This window comes from Ornithorhynchus anatinus, chromosome 4, assembly GCF_004115215.2.
Source record: "Ornithorhynchus anatinus isolate Pmale09 chromosome 4, mOrnAna1.pri.v4, whole genome shotgun sequence".
NCBI lineage: Eukaryota > Metazoa > Chordata > Mammalia > Monotremata > Ornithorhynchidae > Ornithorhynchus > Ornithorhynchus anatinus.
The window spans coordinates 46,762,768-46,768,799 of NC_041731.1; the positions used below are offsets into that span (position 1 = coordinate 46,762,768).

At 40.2% G+C, this 6,032-nt stretch overlaps 1 non-coding gene across 1 annotated transcript; it reads left to right on the forward strand.

Annotated features, from left to right (window-relative positions):
* Positions 1-810: 810 nt before the first annotated feature.
* LOC114811961 lies at positions 811-943 on the forward strand. Its single transcript, XR_003759655.1, has one exon. It is a non-coding gene; the product is annotated as a small nucleolar RNA SNORA7 (small nucleolar RNA).
* The last annotated feature ends 5,089 nt before the right edge of the window (positions 944-6,032 follow it).

Consider the following 6,032-nt stretch of genomic DNA (forward strand, 5'->3'; position numbering starts at 1 on the left):
ATGGAACTCAGTCTTAGACAAGGATCATGTCTACCAACTCAATTCTACTGTAGTCTCCCAAGTGCTTAGAACAGTGCTGTGAACACAATGCTCAATAAATAACACTGACTGATTTAATCAGCTCTGGAAAGTAAGAAGAGTTGGCTTCAAGACCAATAATAATAACGGTATTTATATGCTTACTATGTGCCAAGCAACTGTTCTAAGCACTGAGGTAAATATAAGGTAAGCAGGTTGGATGCAGTCCCTATCCCACATGGGGCTTAGTCTTAATCCCCATTTTGCAGATGAGGTACCTGAGGCATGGAGAAGTTTAAAGTGAGTTGCACAAGGTCACACAGCAGACACATGGCAGAGCTGGGATTAGAACCCAAGTCCCCTGACTCCCGAGCCTGTGCTCTTGCTTCTAGACCACACTGCTTCAACATGCTGCTCCTTTCACAACATTGCTAAACAGCTATGAAGTAGGGACACTATCCAGACAGCACAGTAATAATAATATGGTATTTAAGTACATACTAAGTGCCAGGCACTGTATTAAGTGCTGGGTTGGATACAAGCAAATCAGGTTGTCCCACATTGGGCTTACAGTCTCAATCCCCATTTTACAGATGAGGGAACTGCCAGAGAAGTGTAGTGACTTGCCCAAGGTCACACAGCAGGCAAATGGCAGAGCCAGGATTAGACCTCATGGTCTCCTGACTTCCAGGTCCGTGCCCTATCCACTGTGCACAGAGAGAAGTTTGAAGCACTACAGTTCAACCCAAACGCATCCGCACATGGACAGTTTGTGGTTGACCATATGTTTCATCCCTCTCAGGATCACATCTGGAGGGTTTCCAGCACTCTATCAGTTTCAGCTATGGGAGGGAGAGTCAAGCAGAGGCATTTCCATTCCTAGCTTGGGCAGTGGCTAGCAAGTGGAAGGCAATCTGTTACAAGTCAAAACTCACCTATGCTGTGCAGCAGCAGCATGGGAGAGAGTCAAGGGCAGAAACTCAAGTTTACGGCGGGGAAGAAAGCAATGGAAGAAGGCAACTTCCATTTTTTTTTTTTTAAACTAAGAAAACTATACGAATGCACCACCAGAATGACTGCAGAAGGAGGTGGGGCATTCTGGGAGAGCTGTATCCGTGGAGTAGCTATGGGTCAGAAACGACTTGACAGCATAAGACAAGATAAGATACGCTTTGCACCTTGGTCCCTACATGCACCTCGTAACACACTGGAAATGATGGCACTGAGGTTTATCCATCATTTTCAATGGAAATTCCATTGTCATCATTAGCACCATTGAATATAATCAATTTGCGACATTCTCCCTTCTCCATTAAATTGTAAATTCCTGAGAAGCAGCATGGCATAGTGGATTAAGCATGGGTCTGGAAGTCAGAAGAAACTGGGCAAGTCATTCCACTTCTGTGTGTCTCAATTACTTCATCTGTAAAATGGGGATTAAGATTATAAACCCCATGTGGGACAGGGACTGTGTCCAACATGATTACCTTGTATCTACTCCAGCCCTTAGAACAGTGATGATAATGATGGCATTTAAGTGCTTACTATGTGCCAATCTCTGTTCTAAATTCTGGGGTAGATACAAGGCTATCAGGTTGTCCCAAGAGGGGCTCACATTCTTAATCCCCACTTTATGGATGAGGTAACTGAGGCACAGGGAAGTGATTTGCCCAAAATTGCACAGCTGACAAGTGGCAGAGCTAGGACTAGAACCCATGACCTCTGATTCCCAGCCTGGGCTCTTACTACTATGCCATGATGCTTCTTTCATGTAGTAAGTGGTTAACAAATACCATTAAAAAAAAAAAGTAGGAACTGTCTTCTGTTCTTATTGTATATTTCCAAGGGTCCAGAAAAGGACCCAGCATATAGGAGACAATAAATACAGATGATGGTGAAATACTGGTAACCTCATTTCCTTTAAACTGTCTTCCGGGGGTCTATGTCCCCATTTGGACAGGGATTATGTCTAACCTGATTGTCTCGTATCTACTCTGGCTCTCAGTAAAATATTTGGCACTTGTAAGCACTTAACACCATAAAAAACAAAACAAAAAAAATCTTTATTTTGTTGATGTTTTGGATGCTCTCCAAGATCTCGCCAAGATTTGGGAGTTGTTTGTGTAGAGGCGGTAGTTGAAGCTGAGGGAGGGAATGAACTAACTCCCCAAGGGGGTGAGTGTGAAAACAGAAGAAAAGGGGACCCAGCAGCGACTGGCCGCTAAGAACTGTTAGTTAAAAATGTTTCATACTTACCTAACCATCCTCCCCTTTTAGTTTTCCAAATTAGCGATAATTCATGATGTAAGTAAGTAGACTTATAGCTACTGCCAAGGAGAAGTTAAAAAAAAAAAAATGCCAACAAGCCTGCATCTCTTTCGAACTAAAAATCCCTGGCCTAACTGCAACCACAGCAAATCTGTCCTCTAGAAATGAGGTAAAAATCTCAGCAATTTTCCATTGACATGATGATTCCCATGGTGTAGTAGCACACTGAGGCAGCTGCTTCTTACAGTATTAAGTTAAAAAAAGGAAGTAAAGCTAACTTTATAAATTCTATCACAAAAATGGATGATGGGGTTTTGAAGGTGTGCCTACGAATTCTAAAATGCTTTCCTGGGACATCTCTAAATGTGAGTGATGAAATACCAAATGAAACACCTTTTTATTTCTTGGAGTTTCAGTAGGGTGCAAGATTGAACATGTGTCCTAGGTACCACAGTCTTAAAATGATTGGGGCTAACTGTATGAGCAAAAATATTTTCACACATCCCAAAGTGGCAGTGACAGAAAAATACTTTTTTTTTTCCCCTTGTTGACAAGAAACCCCAGAAGATTCTAGCTGCATAATCAAAGGCACCAGGGTTCTTCATTTACTGGATAGTATATCATATTTTCCACTGTAGGGTGGGTATATGCTCGCACTATGCAAGGTCAGCTGGGTTATTAAAGGTTATTTCAGCTCTACTGTGTCATCACCCACAGTAACACTGCTATCATTCTAATTCAAATGCTTTATTAAAGAGCCTTTCAGATGATTTCAGTTCTGTTGATTTTTCAGACCTGCATATTAATGTGTTTTCATTACCTAAATATGAAGCTTTGGGTACAGGATTTGAATCCTTTTGGAATTTAATTGCATTACACAGCAAACACTTCTGAAGAACGTGCTCAACTGCAATATGAGAGCTTCAGTAAAATTTATTAAGCATTTTCTTATTATATATTTGCACTGCCATCCCAGTTCTACACCTTTCTGAAACAAATAAAATATGACCGGAGAGCATAGTGATTGGTCTAGTGATAATGCATTATATTAAATTAATGAAACACATAGGGCTCATTTTGTAAGGGACACATTAGGAAAAATTATTTATTGTTTGGTTATGCCACTCTGATGAATCATAAGAGGTAAGGACATAATTGAATTAGTTACAGGTAAACAAACAGAACACAATTTTATTACATTTTATTATCAATTTTCAGTTATTCATCGAAAGGAGAGGGGGGAATGGCAAAGATAACTGAAATTCCAAAATAGCCCAAGACTTCATTTTAGCCAATGGTTTCAGCCTCCTCTGCCATCAAGACTTTTATCAGAGCTGTTCATAGTGAGCAAAATGAGCCAACTTGGGTTTTTACATCATTTTATTTCCCTCAGCTTACCTTATTTAATAAGTGACAATGAGACTATAATGGCCAGAAGGCAGACAGCAGTAGGAAGAAGGAATAGAAGCAGATCTGGACAATATACAAATTGGACAATCAGTCTCTGTAACACTGAGTTGCCTGAAACTTCAAATCAGCATATTTTCTCTATGCCTGACTTGCTAATTATAGACATGAAACAAAATAAAACCTTTTTAAATGGATCACATTAAAACAAAAATTGGGTATTTGAATTTGGCCTAGATATTCAGAATTGAAAAATGATCAAAAGCATCATTTTGTCACTTGCTGTAGGAGGAAGTTTAAAACCTTCCCAGAAGCCGCTGGAAAGAAGAACCACCAGGAAGTCTTTGATGGCCCCCTTATGGGTGAAAAAATAATTTTAGCAAAATGATTTTTCCGATTTCTATATTGTAGTATTGTCTCTAGATTTACAGGATCACTCCCTTCTGGCAAGAAAGAGGGCCAGGAGATGTGCCAACTTTGACAAGAGATCGGTGATAAATATAGGAAATCTGCTAAGGTATTGTTTTATAGAATTGAACCTTTTTAGGAAGCAACTTTTCTCTAAATCTCCTAGGCTTACTGGAAAAACATAGCAGCCACTCTCACTCTGCAGGATGATTTTTTTTAAAGTGCTTCACATTAAAACCAGATTCTCCTCTTTATAAATTATGTCTCTACTTTATTCAGAAAAGAAATTAACCTTTATACCTAGCAAGAAGAGGTGTACGGTATTGGATCCCTGTCCTCGACCCAGGTGATTAGACATTTAGTCTCGTTTTATATTTCACAAATCAAAGGTATCTGTGTACGATCTTCCTTCCCTATAAGCATGACACTTCTATTGTTCAGTGGAACAAAGTGCTCAAATAGGTATTTTATGTGCCTATACTCAGGTGAAGACATGAATATTTATGTTTGTATACATAAGCAGTCTGGAAAGAATTTGCATTTCTGCATCACATACCAACTATCCCAAAATCCTTTTTATAACCATTGCGCTTCAAAACCTACAATTTCTGCATTATTATATTATCCAGATGTCTGATATTATTATCCCCATTTTGAAGGCAGGAAATCTAGAAACTGCAACCTGGTCAAGACCACAGAGCAAGTCAGTGATTAAATTTAGAGGAAAAAAACAACTCAAGAACCGTTTTTGACTTCTAGAAGGGGTTGGCATGAAATTCAATTCTTGTCTACATTTTTTTCCCCCCAAATGACCCTCTTTGGTCATATAATAATAATAATAATAATAATAATGTTGGTATTTGTTAAGCGCTTACTATGTGCCGAGCACTGTTCTAAGCGCTGGGGTAGACATAGGGGAATCAGGTTGTCCCACGTGGGGCTCACAGTCTTAATCCCCATTTTACAGATGAGGGAACTGAGGCACAGAGAAGTGAAGTGACTTGCCCACAGTCACACAGTCGACAAGTGGCAGAGCTGGGATTCGAACTCATGAGCCCTGACTCCAAAGCCCGTGCTCTTTCCACTGAGCCACGCTGTCATATACGTGAGAGAGGCTTCTGCCGATTCCAAGACTCTCAGCTAAAATGGGTAGGCTCTTTTCTTTGATATCAGTGGTTTTTTAAAGAAAAGTTATCAAATGGGAAAAACGAAGCAGACTTTGTTGCTTTGTTCTGTTAATTTTTAACCCCCAATCTCATTTTCAGATTCTGGGTAGACCATAAACTTCTCTAGACTGTAAGCGCCTTGTGGACAGGAAACATGTTCTACTGACTCTGTTGTACTCTCCTAAGCATTTAGTACAGCGCTCTGCATGCAGTAAGCACTCAGTAAATACCACTGATTGATTAGGTATAGTTCAGGTACAGTTGCAGAAACCCATCTCCAGACTTGAAGAAAAATATCAAGGAATAGATGTGACTTGGGACTTTTGCACTCCATGAATCTTAACCCTTTTCCTATTTTTTAATATGTGCCAAGCACTGTTCTAAGTGCTGGGGTAGATCCAAGGTGATCAGGTTGTCCCACTTAGGGCTCACAGTCTTCATCCCCTTTAACAGATGAGGTCACTGAGGCACAGAGAAGTGAAGTGACTTGCCCAAGGTCACACAGCTGACAAGCGGCAGAGCTGGGATTAGAACCCACGACCTCTGACTCCCAAGCCCGGGCTCTTTACACTAAGCCAGGCTGCTTATATCATTTTATATATCTCGAATGCTTTAGTCACCCAATTTTTTTTAAATTGTATTTAAGGGTTTACTACGCAGCAGGTGCTGTGTTAAGCACTGGGATTGGTACAAGCTAATCATATGGGACTCAGAGTCTTAATCACAGAGAAGTTAAGTGACTTACCTACAGTTACAGAGCAGGAA